A 21,082-nucleotide genomic window follows, 5' to 3' on the forward strand; every position below is an offset into this window, starting at 1 on the left:
TCACCAAAGAAACCACCTAGGCCAGGAATTTCACTGGGGAAAGGGTTTTATTAACAAATTCAGTAGCTTTAATAAATATAGGGCTATTCAGATGTTCTGTTTCTTCCTGTATCATATTTGGTGGGATAATTTTTCTAGAAATTTGTGCATAACATCTAAGCTGTCAAACTTGTTGGCATAAACTTGTCCATGCTTTTCTCTCATTATTCTTTTAATGTCTATAGAACCTGTGGCTGTTACCTTTTTCTCATCCATGATATTGGTGATTTATGTTTTCTCTGTTTTTGTCTTTTTCAGTATTGCTACGAGTTTGTCAATTATGTTGACCTTTTCAAAAAAAAGAAAAACTTCAAGCCCTGTTATTTTTCCTCTGTATTGGTTTTGTTTTCTATTTCATTGATTTCCACTCTTTACCATTTATTTCCTTTTATGTGCTTTGGGTTTCTTTATTCATCTTCTATCGTTTTAACAAAGAAAACTCTGTTCATTTATTTTTTTATATCTTTCTTTTAAATATAAGCATTTAAATGTATACCATTCTCTCTAATAAGTGTTGTGGCTGCATCCCACAAACTTTTATGTTTCATTTTCATTGCCATTCAGTTCAAAATTAATCATTCTTGTTATTTTTGTATTTGATTTAGGAATTATTTAGAAGTGTGTTGTTTGATGCCCATATGTTCAGGTTTTCATAAATATCTAATTATTACTGATTTCCTAATACCATTAAGGTCAGAGAATATACTTTGTAAAACTTTAGTCACTTTGTGTTTATTGATAATTGTTTTCTGGTCCAGTGAATGCTCTATTTTAGTGAGTTTAACATGTACTCTTAAAAGGACATGAATTCTTCAGTTGGAAGTAATGTTCTATAAATGTCAAATAAATAAAAGTGTTTAATATTGTTGTTCAGCTCTTCTGTGACTTAACTAATTTTTTTTACTACTTTCTTTGTCAGTTTTTTAGAGAAGGATGTTAAATGTACTATAACTATGGGTTTATATATTTCTACCTTTAAATCTGTCAGTTTTTCTTCATGTGTTTTGAGGTTTTATTATTAGGTATATGCACATTTATATTTGTTATGTCTAGCTGATGCATTGTTCCTATTATTATTATGAAATTATGTAATTATTGATATGAGTGGATTTAGCCAGTATATTTATCTCCAGCATTTCCTGTGCAAAAGCAACCTCAGGACAATTTCCTTGGTGTTCCTTCAAACCAAGATTTACTACTTCTTAAACTTCCTAAGAGAAAATAATTTTTCTTTCTCCTTTAAGTTAATACTTCTTCCTTCTTTAAGCCTTTCTTTTTGAGGATTTTTTGTCTGTTCATCATCCTACTAACAGTCATATAAGTATATTATAGCTTGTATATATAACCTTTAAAGTGAAATACTCAAAACTGAATTACAAAGGTTCGAATTTCTCCACATATTCACCAACACTTGTCTTTTGTTTTTTTGATAATAAGCATCCTGACAGATGTGAGGTGATATTTCATTGTAGTTTTGATTTGCATTTCCATGATGATTAAAGATGTTGAATACCTTTTTGTATACTTGTTTGACAATTTGTATGTCTTCTTTGGAGAAATGTCTATTCCAATCTTTAACCCATTTTGAAAATCAGGTTATTAGTTTTTTTGCTGATGAGTTATAGGAGTTTCCTATATACTTTGGAAATCAATACCTTATTAGGTGTATGGTTTGCAAATATTTTCTCGCATTCTGTAGGTTGCCTCTTCACTCTATTGATTGTTTCTTTTGCTATGCAGAAGCTTTTCTAGTTTGATGTATGCTTCTTGTCTATTTTCACTTTTGTTGCCTATGTTTTGATGTCATATCCATGAAATCATTGCCCAGACCAATTTCATGAAGATTTTCTCCTACATTTTCTTCTAGGAGTTTTATAGTTTCAGGTTTTGTGACTAAGTCTTTAATTCATTTTGAGCTTATTTTTGTGTATGTTGTAAGACAAGGGTCTAATTTCATTTTTATGCAAGTTGATATCCAGTTTTCCCAACACCTTTTGTTGAAGAGACTATCTTTTCTCCCAATTTGTATTCTTAATATTCTTTTCCATTGGTCAATACGTCTGTCTTTATGCCAGTATTATATTGCTTTAATTATAGTAGTTTTGTAATATGTTTTAAAATCAGGAAGTGTGATGCCTCTAACTTTGTAGAAATTCGAACTCTTGTACACTGTTCATGGGAACACAAAATGGTGTAGCCAACATGGAAAACATATGGTGCAGCCAGTATAGAGGGTCCTCAAAAAAATTAAAAATAAAATTGCCATATAATCCAGCAAGCTCACTTCTGGTATTTATCTAAAATAACTGAAATCATGGTCTCAAAGAGGTATGAGCACGTCTATGTCCATTCCAGCATTATTCACAATAGCCAAGGCATTGAAGCAACATAAATGTCCATCAAAGATGAATGGATAAAGAAAATCTGGTGTAAACATACAATGGAATATTATTCAGCCTTAAAAAAGAAGGAAATTCTACAATGTGGGACAACATGGATCAACCTTGAGGGCAATATGCTAAGTGAAATAAATCAGTCACAGAAAGTCAAATACTTCATGATTTGTCTTATATAAGGTATCTAAAATAGTCAAATTCATAGAATCAAAGAGTGAAATGGTTGCCAGTGGCTGGGAGGAAGGGTAATGGAGAGATGTTAATCAATGGGCATAAAGTTTCAGTTAAACCCTATGAATAAATTCTAGACATCTGCTGTATTATACCTATATATACTTATATACCTTATACCTATAGTTAACAGTAAGTACTGCACACTTAAAAATGTATTAAGAGGGTAGATTTCATGTTAAGTGTTTTTACCATAAAAAATTAAAAATAAATAAGAACAATGTATTTAACATATTTTATTAATGCAACCCAGAGCATTATAACATTTTCTTGTTCTCAATATTATAATTATCTTACTACAGACCAAATTACCATTAGCTTTTGTGGGAGATCACTTCATACTACTTTCTCACACTTAGCATCTTGAACATTAAAACCTATGGTGACTAACAATTAACAAGATATCTGATGTGCATTTGAAGTAGATGCAACACCACTAAAATTCTGGTCATAGAGGCTTTTATGTTTTTTTCCTGTCATCATTAGTTTCAGGGGTTCTTTCTTATAGTTTTATGGTCAGAGTTGGCCCCTATATCTCAGATTATGGTGTCTAAGACAGCAGATGTGTCAAAATCACCTTGCCAGCACATTCAACAGTACCTTCAGACTTCATCGCATTGAATGTACCTGGAAGCACTTCAAGCAGTAATATTTTTTATTACATGCATTGATTTCCCACCAGGTGTTCATGCTACTTAGATGCTGGGTCATAAGAGGGAAGTGGGGAGCAACTTTTCCAATTTGTAACTGCCCACAATATTCGGACACACCTAGGTAATTTGAAGAATGCTCTCCAATTTGTTTAGGTGCTTGCAAATCCTCCCTTTATGAATCTATTCTATAATCCGTGTAGTGTTCTCTGAGTCCTTATTTCACAAACAAGGATGTTTTTCCTATGCCAATCTTTCATAACTTTGCCTGTCTTCCAGTTTCCTCAAAGATCATCATGACTATTTTTAAAGTAATTAGGTATAAAGTGATTCATTATACAGTGATAAATATCTGAGTTATAATATGTCTCTTTGCTTTGAATTTAGTTATATTTCAGCAGTTTAAATCCCAAGAGCATATTTCAACTTTTATTCTCTAATTTGTTTTCTTCTGGAAGCAAAAAGGAATGACACTCACATTTATTGTTTGGCTACAAAGAATGCTAGGCACTTTCAAAAAAATGTATTCAATCAGCAACATTGATTTGTACCCAAATTTAAAATTAGAGTAATATAATTGAAGAAAAAGAAAAAAAAGTTATCAGACTAGAAACCAATGTTTTATTTATGATTGCTTTTTTAGGTATATCATTTTATAGTTCATCTGCCTCTCTTCATGCATAAAGTGGATTGTGGCAGCATTTGTGACTAAAAGGTTTTTTTCTTTAGTATATTTGAGAAAATAATATCCAACTTAGCCACAATATTCATATACTCATAGAGATAAATGGGAGATATAAAGAGATGATAAAAACTCTAACAGGGAAAGAACTCTGTCATGATTTTTCTATACTTATAGCAATATGGTAATTATATTTATGAGATGATAGGATGAATCACAAGTTATAGCATGATGACCTGCCTGAGGAGGTTACAAAACTATGAACATGTATGTATCAGTACAGACTTCAGAATTATGTTATTTCAGCTAAAATTGAAAACAGCTAGTAAACATTGTTTTTGAGCAGAAAGCTCAAAGATTGAAATCAAGTAAGTACATTTCTGTTAAAAACAGCTATGAGTGCATTATTGTCTAATGATTTTTATTATGATGGTAAATAGCTAGATGGTGACAGTAAATATTTTCTATTACGTTATGATATTTGACATAAAATTCATTTTTCTTCTTTATTGGTAGGCAGAATGATTCAGTTTCTGAGACCCACAAGGAAAAGAAAATCTCTCCTTAACAAATACAGAGAACAAACAGATAAAGTAACCCCTCTGATAATGTTACTCAGGCGCCTATTTTCAGGATTTTATCTGAACAAACACAATGGCATTTATTCAAATACTTTAAACTCTTGATAAGCAAGTACTATGTAAATGCAAATACTGCTATGTTTGTTATTTCTCTCAGAACTCTAGGCATAGTCTCCTTAGAAACGTAATTAAAATTGCATACTCTTATTAAAGGAAACTTTAATTTGAGGGCAATCATTTGGTTGCTCTCAGAATAGAACTTTGTTTTCAGAAATGGTTTTTGAATGTTATTTAATTCATCCTCAAGGCTTCAAAAGGAAAATGTTACCGGACTTCCAGAAAGAGCTCTGCCTAAAATTCCCAAGTGTCAGCTTGGTTTTGCAAAACATGTTTTAAAATGGAAGAATGTTTCATAATTGGAAATCAATGACCTAAGGCCAATACAAGAGGACTCAAGAGGATTTGAGTTGTATAAACTGTATGAGTGTGTGTGTGTGTGTGTGTGTGTGTATAAAATATATATTGGCCAAGAACCCTACTTATAAGCTGAAGACAACTGAAAGCAAGATCCATGACCTTAAATTGTCACCTTTCCCACACACTCATATTGAGCAGTATGATACCTGTCAAAAATTGATTCTTGACTTGTGAACCAAATAAAGAAACAAAGGGGTGAGTGAGCACAATGATAGCTAAATACACTTTCAAGGTATTTTCCAGTTGTAAATCTTTAATCTGGAAAAAATATGCTCAATATAGTAAAATGGAGGGTTGTCACAGGTAACCTAACCAGCAGAAAAGGTGTACTGATATAAAATAAATATAAACATGGTGTCCTTTCAAATTTAAAAAGAATTGAAAGGAAATATTTTACCTTTATTTTTTTTTTGTCTCATTTTTTAAATTTTATTTATTTATTTTTAAATTTTATTTTATTTAATGTTTTATACAGCAAGTTCTTATTAGTTATCTATTTTATACATATTAGTGTATACATGTCAATCCCAATCTCCCAATTCACCACACCACCACCACCCACCATTTTCCCCCCTTAGTGTTCATACATTTATTCTCTGCATCTGTGCCTCTGTTTCTGCCACGCAAACTGGTTCATCTGTACCATTTTTCTAGGTTCCACATATATGCTTTAATATACAATATTTGTTTTTCTCTTTCTGACTTACTTCTCTCTGTATGACAGTCTCTAGGTCCATCCACGTCTCTACAAATGACCCAATTTCGTTCCTTTTTATGGCTGAGTAATATTCCATTGTGTATATGTACCACATCTTTATCCATTTGTCTGTCAATGGGCATTTAGGTTGCTTCCATGACTTGACTATTGTAAATAGTGCTGCAATGATCATTGTGGTACATGACTCTTTTTGAATTACGGTTTTCTCTGAGTATATGCCCAGTAGTGGGATTGCTGGGTCATATGGTAATTCTATTTTAGTTTTTTAAGGAACCTCCATAGTGTTCTCCATAGTGGCTGTATTAATTTACATTCCCACCAACAGTACAAGAGGGTTCCCTTTTCTCCACACCCCCTCCAGCATTTGTTGTTTGTAGATTTTCTGATGATGGTCATTCTGACTGGTGGGAGGTGATACTTCATTGTAGTTTTGATTTACGTTTCTCTAATAATTAGTGATGTTGAGCAGCTTTTCGTGTGCCTCTTGGCCATCCATATGTCTTCTTTGGAGAAATGTCTATTTAGGTTTTTCTGCCCAATTTTGATTGGGTTGTTTGTTTTTTTTAATATTGAGCTGCATGAGCTGTTTATATATTTTGGAGATTAATCTTTTGTCCATTGATTCGTTTGCAAATATTTTTTCCCATTCTGAGAGTTGTCTTTTCATCTTGTTTGTGCTTTCCTTTGCTGTGCAAAAGCTTTTAAGTTTCATTAGGTCCCATTTGTTTATTTTTGTTTTTATTTCCATTACTCTAGTTGGTGGGTCAAAAAGATCTTGCTGTGATTTATGTCAGAGTGTTCCTCCTATGTTTTCCTCTAAAAGTTTTATAGTGTGCAGTCTTACATTTAGGTCTTTATTGATTACATTCCTTAATGTCACTGATACTTTCTATTAACATATTCTTACTTTTTAGGGCACAAAGTATTAGTGAGTAAACTCCTACTGTTTATTAGCTGTTTGACTTCCAGCAAGTCAATTTGTTTCTCTGTGCTTAGTTTACTTGTATATAAAATGTAGACACTAATAGTACCTCCTCCACAGGTGGTTGTGTGGATTAGACATGTAAATACTTGCAAAGCACCTGAACCATGCCTGGAACATAGTATCTACTCAATAAATATTACCTCTTACTACTACTACTACTACTACTACTTCAACTGTTATCAAGTCCAAGCTTGCTCTCCTAGCTGAATGACATGCCAATAAATTGGAGACAAGGTGTTGAGGCAAGGAATATGACTTTATTTGGAAAGCCACCATTGAAAACTGATCCACAAGAGAATCAGACAAGTTGATGAAAATGACCTAAGCAATTATGGTAATTCCACATATAAATAAGCGTAGAGTTTTTCCAGTCTCATAATGTATCTATCATATTGTCCACTTTGTATTTTTGTATGCTGTACTTTGAAAAAGACCAAAGAATGACTATTCAATACAGAGCCTGAGTTATATAATGACTCTTCCCACTTAGTGAATATTTAAAAATAGTGAGATAGGGAAGGAATTTGCATAATCACGTCTGATATTCCAATCAAATATAAAAGAGGGAAAAATAATCCATTCATCAGCAATGCTAGAAGAACAATCAAAATTTCTTTAGCTTATGTAAGGTAGTGCCATTCAATATAAATACAATGTGAAGAACTCATATAATTTAAAATTTTCTAATAGCCACAGTGAAAAAGTAGATACATGAAATTAAAGTATTTTACTAAACCAAATATATTCAAAGTATTATCTTTTTTAGAATTGATTTTGCTGTGAAGCAAAAGTATATTAGTTTCAAACCTATATCACTAAGTCATGTGTCAACTCAATATTATTAATATTGAATTCAGAGTATTGAATAAGTTGAAAAGCAATTCTAAATGTATTGATATTAAAAATTATTCTTCAAATTTTTCTTGTCCTTTTGGCAGTCAATTTATATAACACTGGATTACAGTTTAAATCTCCACATAGATTCATGGTAGAAAATGTAAAATCTTTATTATTGAGTTGTATTATGAAAAATTTTAAATTCAACATAAATTCTGTCAACATTATCTGTCTAGGTGACAAATAAGCTTTCGTTTCCTTGGAGCTTTGAAAGTATCTTGTTCCTATATAGTGTGATAAACAGTGAGAGAATATAAGTCATGCTGCCATTTTTGAATATTTTTCAATTACTCCTTTTGTTGTTAAGAAAATCTCGAAATAAAAATAACAGCATAGTAATTCATTGTAAAACTTTTCCATAGTTCAATCAATAACATTGACAAATAATAAGATCATTAAAGTCCTTGTTTTCTATTTATTTCAGCAGTTCCATAAACTGGTGAAGATTCATAGCCTTCACATATGCTGAACAATTTTTGACAACTGTAACCATGTTACTTTTCTTAGGATCTGCCTCAGAAAACTGAGCTCCAGTATTTTAAAATATATCATGTAATAGAATAAAGCAATAAAAGATATTTCAGTCTCTTGTTATAAAATACCAATAAATTTGATTTTTTTTTAACTTAACAAAGCTGGAACTCTGTCCGTCAAAATGGAACTAACTTTTTTTTCATTTCTAGGTAAACTTCTTCATTGTTATGTTGAAGATTCAAAACATTTACTCCACAAATTTGATGTTTTAGGCTATAAATTTATATGCCACCATACATTTGTCAGACCTCTGAGACAAAACACAACCAAAATATTAATTGAGCTGTAGCTCATATTGCATGACTCATCAGGTACTTGATTTTTTTTTAATTGTTATATCAGTTGATTTTCTTTATGGTTAGAAAGGATTTATATTCCACAAGCAAATATTTGGTGGCTTAACTTAAGATCATTCACTTTTTACAAAACAGATTTTAATCTTTTTCTTATAATTTTGTAAGAAAACTTTAATAACTAAAATAACAGTTTGCCATCTTTTGATCTAAAAATGTGTGTGTGTATGTTTTTGTGTGTGTACACATGCAAGATCTAAGCAATTTTACATCTGGTCAAAGCTGAAAGATCACATCCTGTTATAATTACTTTAAATTTTTTTTAGAATTTAATTTTGATTTCAGATGAACTCTTTCATTGATTCTTTTTAGACTATTGAGAGAAAACATCTTATCAAATTCACTATTTTCTGATATTAACTCTTTTTGTCCACTTTATCATCATTAAATTTTTACACAACAAACAGTTTTTCATTTTGCTCTTGCCACCGCAAATCACACTGTCATTCATCATTAGATTTGTGACATACTCTTACTAAGGCTGTTGCCCCAGAATCATACCCCTGCCCCTACCTTGAATAGAAACCAATTACTGTACCCTTATCTATGTTTCAGGAGGAAGCTGCAAAGAGGAAAAAACAAGAACTGGTTGGAACCAGCTAGGCCCAAGATAACAGAAGATTTGACTTCCAGTAGACCTTGAGCCTCATTATACATTCGTTGTAATACATTAGCATGCTAAATGACACACCCATCAGTGCCATGACAGTTGACGATTGCCGTGACATCAACCAGAAAATCCCATACAAAAAGGACTGAAAAGAAGAGTTGCATCAATTCCAGGTCAAAACCACATCCCTGTCTTTGTATAACTCATGAATATTCCTCCCTTTCTTTCCAATTCCCTCCCTTTTAGCTGGACCCTCTTATATATTTGGTGTCTCTGCCTGAATTGGGTTGAGAAGTTGATTTGTGAGCTAGGTTTCCACTTCTCCATTCTTTGGCCATCGAATAAAGCTTGTGTTGTTCCAGTCTCAGCACTGGTTTTGTTATTGGCTACACGAATCTGATTTGAAAAATAACCTCCGTGGCAGAGACAAGGGGTCTTGCACTCCGCCCAGGCTAGGACCCCAGCATGGGCCCTGTTGACCAATTCAATAACAATACCTTCTACTAGTCTCTTTTCCATTGATGTTTTCTAGCTATAACTATCAGTTTCTACATCTCCACTTGATTCTGCATCAGTAGTGCATACTTATTCTAAATTAATTTTTTAATTATTTAAAAATTCAATATATTATAATTAAGATAATAAGTATTTCCATTTTTTAAATAATTATGATTTACTTAGGTATCACTATAACTCTGCATAAAATGTTCAATTAAATATATTACAGGGCTTCCCTGGTGGCACAGTGGTTGAGAGTCCGCCTGCCGGTACAGGGGACACGGGTTTGTGCCCTGGTCCGGGAAGATCCCACATGCCGCGGAGCGGCTAGGCCTGTGAGCCATGGCCGCTGAGCCTGTGCTCTGCAACGGGAGAGGCCACAACAGTGGGAGGCCCATGTACTGCAAAAAAAAAAAAAAAGTATATATATATATATATATATATATATATATATATATATATATATATATATATATATATATATTACAGTGTTCCATCAGTGTGTAGAAATAATCATTCAATCAATCTGTTAACACCAACTAGATCAGCTATGTGTGTATGTGTAATACTAAAAATGAAGTACATACCCAATGTACACACAATATAATGTTTTATGTGATGCAAAGGTTAAAGTGCCATGTAGTCTTACCGAAACAATAAAGCTGTTTTTAATGGATGAATATTTTTTACTGCTTAATTTTTTACATTTCAATTTATTAAAACTATGTAAAATTCAAAATTATGTTCCTGGTCACATTAAACTGGTTTAACTACTCACATTACAAATGTCCAACAGCCATACATGGCTAGAGGCTACTATATTAGAAGGCACAGATATAGATGTTTAATGGAGTCTATAAAATACAAATATAATTTCCAGAGCTACAAATAACATAAAAAATGCACATTGAGTAGTTTAAAATGTTAAACGAGTGAGTTGAACTAAACATCACGTTTTGTTTTAGTCAATATTTACCCTCTTTTGTGGGGGGACATATTTGAGAAGCTGTTTGAATTTTCCATATCTAATTTAAAGAAGTTTTATGGTATTAATGTAATAGACAGTAATTAACATTTTATTGAAATGATTAACCTACTCTTAATTGTATTTCCATCACCATAATAATATTTTCTGTTCTCAAAGAGTGATGTTGATCTATATATATATTACTGTTAATTTATCATGCACTTCTGTGGGAAGGCTAGAAGTTCGCTACTTTAATAACACATCTTTATCACCATATGATACTTACTCTACCTGGAATACTCTTCCTTTCCTCCTTACCTCTGTTTCTATTTTATTGTCCCCAATTTATTAGTTAATAATTAGCTCAAATTTTACTTCCTCTGAGGCAGATTAACATAATAGTTAACGTCAGGCAATCCTGATACAAAGCAGGTGGGGGAGGAGATCTACTTGTCTTACAGCTGCCCAAGACAAGCCTCATAGGTATGTTCCCTGGCTTATTAAACCTTCCACCTGCTAATCTGGAGTGGTTTGTCTGCCTCTTTCTTTAGTCTCTTCCCTGCCTTCTGTGTTGGGGGGCCAGCTTCCGATTTCACCTGGGGAAGCTCCCAAGGTTGCAACCCAACACAATGATAATTACATCTACCTATTAGAAAATTAAATGAGAAAGCATATGTCTTTTAGTAGATTGTCTTACACATGATAATTCAAAATAAAGTAACTATTATTATTTTTCTAATTTCCAATGCTAAAATTTTCTAAGTTCACAAAAACATCACACAAATTAAAATAGTGGTTTATTTAACTTTATTCTGACAATAGCACGTTTCAAACAAACTGATACACGTGATTTTTGTCTTGAGTAAAAAAAGAGCATTTTATCAATGAGTTATTTAAGATAATGGACTAATATATTTTATTTACATAAATCACGTGTGTCTAAAATATTAGCATCAAAATAAAGTTATTCACAATATATTACATGAAAGCCATTTTATAGTTTTTGTAGGTATAAAATTATATATTAAATATTCTTTGCCCTCCAGAGTTCTGCCCTTTGGATACAGGACCCATGATACGACCAAAATTAAATCTATAGTATAGAGTATAACCTTAAAAAGTTGTTCCCAAGTTCAGAAAAAAAGGAGAATGAGATCTAAAATAAAACATGTCAAAGCTCTAGATCACAATATTCTTCACCAAATGTCATCTGGAAAGGTTAAAACAATTTGAATTCCATCTAGCAGCATAAGAATGATAAAGTCATGGAACCTCTAACAACAATGATATTTAAAAATTTTTTCAAACTAATAAAATGAAATGTCTCTCTTATGAAGTGTTTCCCTTTGATGAGAAATATTAAGCCATTTATATTATTTTACCATTGATATGTTTTGTCCACCTTCTTGATTGATTATTATATTGCCTTGTTCTTTATTGTGTTTTATATGTATTGTTCTATGTTTTATTTTTTTCTTGTCTTTCTTGTATTAAATTGAAAGATAGATTGATATTTTTTTCTTCTAGTAACAAAAAGTTCTTTGAGAATTTACCTATCTTTTTCTGTCAATATACCATACTGTTTAATTAAAGCTATATAAGATAAAATAAAGTCATGTAATTTAATGTTTAATTGTCTTAAATTATCATATAATTTGGTAAAAAATTATAATGATATATGTATCTATATATTTATCTGTAAACACTTAAAGGAAAGAAAATAAACTGTGTCTAGTAATCATCTGTAGATACTGGGTATACTAGCCAGGACACTTTCAGTTGTAAGTGACAAAAACAATCTCAAACTTGCTTAAGCAAAACACAAACAATTGAAAAGTTAGGTGGGTGAGGGAGGGTGAGCTTTATTAACTGATATAACTAATAATTTCCATTATGTCTTCAATGCACAGTTCCCTTTCTTCTTCTCTTGACTTCATTCTCAAACTCTACATATTGGCCCCGTACCACAAGATGGCATCCTAATTGTTAATGGACACCATCAAAAAAAAAAAAAAAAGCACTTCTATTTCCCAATATTTCCAACAAAAGTCCTGAGCTTGATTCCTCCTTATTTCTCCTCACTTGCTTAATATTGAACCAGTCGGTGTGGCTGTGGGAAAAGAATAAATTTGATTAGTTTAGGCTCGGTCAAATGCTTGCTCCTCCACCATATGAAATGATAAATGAGAAATTATGATTTCCTATAAAAAAAAATCATTGAGCTGTTACTCTAAAAAAAAAGACTAGCTACTGGGCAGCAAACCAACCAAGCAAAAAACAATGTATACCCTACAATGAGATTATAGACAAATTTTAAATAACTATTTTCCTTTTCATATTATTCAAAACATTTTAAATGTGCACAGATTCATTTAAAATCAGAAAAATATATAAATAAAAATATTAGTAAGTATATTGCATGTTCTTTTACATATGCTGATAAAAGAAGAAAAGGCCCTATTAAAAAAATAGATATGTATATGTGTGTAGGAATCATGATTTCCTAGATTTTCTCACTATAAGATATAAATCTACTTTACTGGATTCTATATAAATTATTGAATTATGTATATGAATTGTGAGTATATTATTAGAGGTAATATTATAAATTAGGCAAAGCAGAAAGCTACTTAAGGTACTCAGAGTATCTTAGCTTTTATATCAATGTAGAAAATCTCAATGGGATACGTATACTCTCCAATTTTCTTGGCCATGCCTTTCTGTCATGATAATATCTGGAGGCGAATGTGATTCATTTCTAAATCGCATCAACTTTTTCCAGCTTTATAGTTCAGATACACCTAAGAAAAATAACCTTGATGATGACCTCAAAGAAAGTTACATAAGTTCAAAAAGTTTAACTAAAATCTCTGAATTAAAGTATTTCTCAAAAATTGATAATCTTTGAATAATATGACAAATAGAATAATAAAATCAAATTTAAAATAAACTAATCTTTAGATTGTAAGCACACTCATATATTTCATGAAAACATTTTAAAAAATTGATCTATCATTAGAATTTGCCAACATCTAAGCTTAAGTTTATTCTTTCTATTTATAAAATTTTAATATATTATTCCAGAAACATTTTTAACTACTCATGTACATTATTCCAAAAAACTTTCCTAGAAATTCCATTGTCTCCATTACAATGACACTAAATTCAGATAATAATATAATGGTTAAAAAATATATTCTGTAAGTGTATATATAAAAAGTCATAAGCCATCTTGGAAATATTTTTCACTTCTTGCTATATGTGATCTGATTTCACCCTTTATTTTTCAGCCTTATTTTTCCATGCAGAGTTCTTGATTTCTCGGTAAAAACTGCTGAATATAGGTATAAGACATTAAAATCATTCCTAAAGGATGTAAGTAGTAGACTAGAGTTTCCTTTGCTTTGGGGACCATTTAGGTATTTTGACAGTAAAAAAACTGCTTACCTCACTATCTAAAGCAAAGGTCTGTTTTGGTAAATAAATGTTATTGGAAGACAGCCATGCCCATTTGTTTATACGTTGCCTATTCAGAGTTGAGTAGTTGTGACAGAGATCATGTGGTCAACAAAACCCATACTATTTTGTCTCTGGCCCTTTACAGTATTAAAAGTTTGCTGATCTAGAGAGTTCTCTTACTTCCATACTACCAATGGAATGGATATCATTGATGTTCTATTTTAAGAAAATTAAATAGTACGCTACAGGTATTCTATATAGGTTTAATTAAACAAAAACAAAATCAGGTAAGTAGTAAGGAAAAGGTGAGTGACTGGAATCTGGTAGCTTTAGTGAATGTAAGTTTGCTTTAGTATTATTTAGCCAGTGATCAGAAGACATATTTCTCATAATTATTCTTGGCTTTCTTCTACATTAGGCATAGGAAATTTATTGGGTATGTGATCTCTGAAACATTCATTTATCTACAAAATGGAGATAGTATAATCACTATTTCTTTTTTTAACAAGTATTGACAGAATCAAATTAAATAAATTTAAATTTCTAAAGCTTCATTCAAATATGTATCAATTGCTGTCTATTTCTAAATAGAAGTGAATGCATTGTAAACATTTTATATCTTGTGTGCAGAAACTTTCCCATTACAAAATTGATTAAATTTATTAAAGAAGGTTTGGTGGCCTGTTCCAAATTCAGAGGGTAATGTAAGGCCACTTGGGACCATTAGGTTTATTAACTCTTATTGAGTTAATAAACAAGATTTGCCATATTTCCATATGTTGGAACTCTGTGGCCATCTCGTCTTGGATATCCTCAATCTTAGAGTACACCTCACATGGAGAACGCCTCAGAGTACTGGCACACAGTTGCCAAATGAGTTACTAATAACCAGAAGTAGGTAGCTCCTAAAATAATAGAAATAATCCAACTCTGATTATACTTTTTTTTTTTTTTTTTGCAGTACGTGGGCCTCTCACTGTTGTGGCCTCTCCCGTTGCAGAGCACAGGCTCCGGATGCACAGGCTCAGCGGCCATGGCTCACGGGCCCAGCTGCTCCGCGGCATGTGGGATCTCCCCAGACCGGGGCATGAACCCGTGTCACCTGCATCGGCAGGCAGACTCTCAACCACTGCGCCACCAGGGAAGCCCTGATTATACTTTTAATAAAATGTTTTAACTATATTGAATGTAAAATCTTATTCTTATCTTAACTTTACCATCCTCTATTCTTTCATGCCCAGTACAAAAGTTTTGTTTATGCCCACACTCTTCTTCTGTCCTCTCGCTGATTGAGGGAAGTAAAGCTGGCTTGCTGGTTTCAAACACCTCATGTCTGATTAGATATCCCCTACCTTGGATTGGCTCTATTTATGCATAATATTTACCAACCTCTTATTCTATATTTATTGTTGTCCATGGTAATGACTTTAGGTATAAACATAGACATTGATATGCATATATCAATGTCTATAAAGTATATCTCATCTGTATCTATCCCTATAGGTATAGATAAAGATGAGATATACTTTATAGCTCTGTTCCATCTGCTGATCCCAGCTTTTTGTTCTGGCCCATTGTCCTCTTCCTTCTCTTGTTGCGTCTGTCACTAAAAGTGGTCTTCCACATGACACTGAATCAAAACTTTCATGGCCTGATGGCTTCAAAGCACCCTGAAATAATTTATTTGATTCATTTGGGGCCCACTCCAAATGAGACCTTTCAAATGTACTTTTCTATAAGTCCATTTATAAAGGTTTGAATTTGTTCTTATTTCCCCATCCGTAAATAGGTCTGTTTTTGTAATGATGGGTAGCTTAAGGCCTAAGATTTATCAAAGATAGGAAAGCGGATAGATTTTGGATAATATTATATTCCTATTCTCCTGCAGTAACCTTGTCCTCAGGGCCCCCTACTATATTAAGGTGCTATGACTTAAGGCAATAGGTAACTTTAGAAATCAGAAAGAATAAACAGAGTTAACGCTCTGAAAAGAGCAATGATACAATACTAAGAACCTCTAAATAAAGCTGCCTGCTGAAGAAAGCATTAGATTAAAATTGAAAAACCATGTCCTGAAAAATTTCCTTTGTATATGTTAAAGCCAAACGAACCGTGTAGATGTTTCTAAATAGAAAGCAAACACCTATGACTAAGGTAATTAAGATCCCAATTGCAATTCCAGTGAGAAAGATAAGTGTCCATAGACCAGGTAAAGTAAGAATCTACTTGGGTAGTGAAAACTGTCATTGAAATTCAAGCACACTGGGGAAGATCAAAAACAGTGCTAAAGGATTAGTGTGTTTAGGCTTGTCTCCTTCCAAGAGATATGTGTGCACTGGTTGTGAAACACCTCTTAAAAGGATTCCCTTTTTTAACCAGTAAAATGAAGAATATTTTTTACTTTAGAGAAAAACTCAAATATAATATCTCTCCTGAACTTAGTAAAAAAAAAGCATATAAATATGACCTTAATTAATTAATTCAGTAATAAGTAGTAGTGATCTATAAACAGAGAATTATTGTACTTTCTTTCTTAGCATAATTAAATAGTGGAATATCAATACATCCTTCCAAATAATATAACAAAATATTTCTCAAAAGATTATATTCATATATTTTATTTCCACTAAAGTTGTTATGGTCATGCTTTTAATAAACATATTTCTTTTTTCCATTAATGAAGTATAATAGAAGTCATATATACACTAAGAATATGCCTTGGAAATAAATTATGTAGCACTGAAACTGTGAAAACTCTCATAAATTTCTGATTCATATAATTGGTGACAAATGTATATAGCTCATTATTTTTGAGACTTGTAAAAGAAATTCTCAAAGATGTATATTACCTCCTAAAGAATAGGTTCCAGTCTCATTTATCTAACCCATAAATAATTAAAATTCTTATTCTCCAAATTGAATTACTTTGATATGAAGGCATGCTGCTTGCATTACTGATCACATTACCTATATATTATGCTCAATCAAAAAGCGTTAGATGTTTTAAATGATTTTTATAAACAATACTATGGCCTCTCATGGAATTTCTAAATGGAAACCAATATTTCTCTTCTTTGGGGAAGCTTTTCTTACTATGGAATCATAGCTAATAAAAATTTAAGAAAGAAATATTGATAAAAAATACTTTCCAGAACAATATATTAGTGAGCTTTCCATACCTCCCAACCCATGACCGTCTAAATTATGCCTTTACTTTATCATATGTAATGCTGGGACAAAGTCCTTGCATAGAAGTATATAAAGATACAAAGGGAGCACAAAGGAAGAGATGACTAGAATGTATGCATGAGGAATAAAAAATTGAGTTGTGTAATTTCAGTGATTCTGCATGTGATTTAAATGCTCTTATGTTTGCATTTAAAACAGACATTGTACAATATAAAATGAACAGCAAAATTCACTGTAATAATTAAAATGTTTAATTTTTTTACTTAGAATAACATCAAGTAGCAAATTAAACACACAAGTAGAGAGAGACCATGGAAAAAAGGTAAAAGCTTTATATTTTAGTACATTTAATGGAACTTTTTTCCTGCTGTTTGAACAAGGGGATGTATTTTCATTTTGCACTGGATTCCACAAATTATGTAGCTGGTCCTGCTATGGGGATTAACACCTGTGGGACCAAGGGGAAAGCAGGACTGGACTGGGCTGAGGGAGAAGTCTGTGATACAACTACAACAAAAGCCTCAGTGAACTCCACAGGAAGCCCTCAAGCTGGCATAGCTTCACAGGTGTTCTCAGCTAGAGTGAGAGGATCAGCCTTTATACTCTGTGTCTGCCAGTCATCAAAGGCAGGGTGACCTGGGAAGGTGGTCCTCCTAGACCAGGGCAACTCCCAGGGAGGAACTCAGATGCAAGCCTTGAGCAGATATCCTTCCTGCAGCTGGAGAATGAATGCCTCGGTCCTGAGGGGAGATCTGGGCAGACCAACACAGCATCTAAATCAGTAAAGAAGGAAGTTTGGACCTTATGTCAGATGTTGTATTGCTGTACCTCTCTAACAGATTTCAAGGGGTTACTGTTTTAATTTTGTATTGTTTTTATAAGAGTCCCCTGACAAAAAAGACTCTTTACAATACAGCTTCCACATTGCAAGGGAATAACCTATCAAAGAGAAATTGGCAGGATCTGACATCTGGCAGCCTGATATCCTGAAGAGTAAGCCTACTAAATCAAAGCTCATAGATAGTGGAATCTGAAAACCTTTCAGATATGGCATCCTTGAAATAGATCCAGGAGAAGGAGGCTGAAAAATGAATGCTTGCCTAGGAAAGAAACTTTTTTTGTGTTTCTCTGTTTTGTTTTGCCACAAGAGCTTTTGTCTCAAGTTAAGGTAGAGACACATAAAGTTTAAGCACTATCACATGTGCTCTGCATCATTATGGCTATAGCTCTGACATTGCTGGGCTATCAGTCCAAGACTTATGGCTCTGCCTGTATTAAAAAAAAAGAAAAAAATTAACCATGAAGCAGCAGTTTACTGGGCACTCATGCTCGAATGATTTTTTCTACTAGGGATTGGATACCTCCCGGAGTCAATCTGCCCAGTTTGAAATGGATATTTTAAAATGTTTTATTAGTCTTTTTTTTTTTTTTCTTCTCTTTTGTGGTACGCGGGCCTCTCACTGTATGACCTCTCCCGCTGCGGAGCACAGGCTATGGACGCGCAGGCCCGGCGGCCATGGCCCATGGGCCCAGCTGCTCTGCGGCATGTGGGTTCTTCCCAGACCGGGGCACAAGCCCGTGTCCCCTGCATCGGCAGGCAGACTCTCAACCACTGCACCACCAGGGAAGCCCTATTAGTCTTTTTAATGAAGCAGAGAGTACTTTAAGAATATTTGTAACCTACAAACAGCTATTCAAATACTTTCCATTTCTCCTAATTTGACATGTTAAAGCTTATTTACTTTTTCGTCGTTTTCCATCAGAACAGGGTTATGGTGGTGTGATTTCTGCAAATGATGTCAGCATGTTAGTCAGTGGCTGAGAAGCTCAGCAGTCCTGGTGGCAGAAGTGGGGAAGAGGAACCCGCGGATTTGGATGAGCATTTGGCAACACGCTGCCTCCTTCCCTCCCTGTGGCCTTTGTCCCAGCCCCAGCAGTAGAATCCTACACAGATATGTCTGCCTGGGCCTCTTTCTGTCCCATAGTCAGGGCTGGCTTCATGGGTGTGCTACCTGTGTAGCTGTATGGGGCTGTACACTTAGAAAAGCCCCAGACTTCAAGAGCCTGCAGTCACTGTCTTAACATCCTAATAATTTTTCAGCAAAGGGCCCTGCATTTTCATTTTACATGGGGCCCACAAATTGTGCTTCTTCTCCTGCCCATCTTCCAAAATATCTGATAGACTCAGAGAGTTGAGAGACCAATCTCAGAGAAGTTTTGACATCTAGAAGCAAAATAGCAGCCTCCTACCAAAAAACAAAATACTCTCTCTACATTAAAAAAAAAGATAAAAGTGGAGCTACTCTGGTAGAAGAGGGATGGACTCCTACCCATTTGGTCTCTGCTGCTATGAACCCCTAAGTTAAGTCTGCAGAGTCTTCAAACTCTATGAAACACAGGTTGGAAACCATTGCCTGAGGGTTTACCCTAATGACAAACCAGAAAAATAAATACCCAGAAGGTATTCCACTAATCTAACAACTAAAATTTGCACATATTTCTTTAAATAAACAATTTGTTGTTTGGAGTTTTTTGGGTTTTTTTGTTTTATTTTATGAAGTGTGGGGGTTTTTGGTCCCCTCCCCAAATGATGGCAAACAAAAGATACTAAAATTGTTTAGGTAACTTATGATAGCAACCAGTGAGTGGGCGCTTCCTCTCTGCCATCCATTGTGCAAAACAATTTTTCTAAGTATGTCATTGAATCCTCACAATGCTGTAGCTCAGAGAAGTGTCCAGTGTTATACAACTAGTAGATTACACAGCATAAATGTTTTACTACTTTTTAAAGGGCTTTTAAACCAGAATGGTTTGACTTCAACATCCTTGAACTAAACATCAATAAAATACTGAAATTTATCATCTGTTTGAACATGCTTAAAACCTCTATCTGTTAATGAGTATCTGTAGTAAAACTAATTATGATTAGAAAGAGATCATTGCACTGAGTGAGTAGGGATGGGAGTAATTTAAAATGTGTAGTAAGATGAGAGAAGTCATTAGAAAAGAAAAGTGAGTGTCACGGATGTAATGCTAAGATCTAATTCATATACTTGGGTTTTTGAAAGCAATGCTTATTCATTTGTAAGAGGGGGAAAACGTTTAGTAAACATGTTTAGAAATTTGGTCTGGGTCCAATATTTGTTGGTTTACATGAGCTGAGTAAAACAGAAAAAGAGATTAGAAAGAGATAAAAGGATATTGAAATGTCAGTGATGAAAAAATATGAGGCAATTCCACAACTGGACTCTTTATATAATGCAGAAGAGTAAATTTGCATGTGAAAACTGACTTTTCAGAGATATATAAATATTTTCTTCTGAAAATTCCATCACCAAAAATAACTCTTTCTACTGAAATCATTATGCTTCTGGGAATTGGACAAGCCACATCACTTAGAATTCATTTCCCTGGGTTCTTTCACAAGAAAGTAATCAATTCAGTTCAGAAAACAAACCATTTTATGGTTGGCACCATCTGCATGATCAAATGAGTCACTGAAGAATAGTAGTCCTGCCTCCTTTTTAAAATTAAAAAAACAAAAAAAAGAAGTGTGCAGTGGATTAAATGGGCAAATTATATAAACAGACACTTTATAAAAGAGAAGAAAACAAATAATGAATTACCATCCATTTTACTAATGCAAATGAAAATAATATAATACAAATCTTTGCCTAACAGATTGGCAAAGGTTTTATTTGCCTTTTATTTGTTTGTTTCTGAAAATACCCAAGGACAAGAGGATGCAGTCAAAAGCTATTTTCATATAGAATTTGTAGAAGTAAAATATAGTTCAATCTCATAAAAGCAATCTGC

The sequence above is a fragment of the Hyperoodon ampullatus genome (genome assembly GCF_949752795.1).
Source record: "Hyperoodon ampullatus genome assembly, chromosome: 8".
Lineage (NCBI taxonomy): Eukaryota > Metazoa > Chordata > Mammalia > Artiodactyla > Ziphiidae > Hyperoodon > Hyperoodon ampullatus.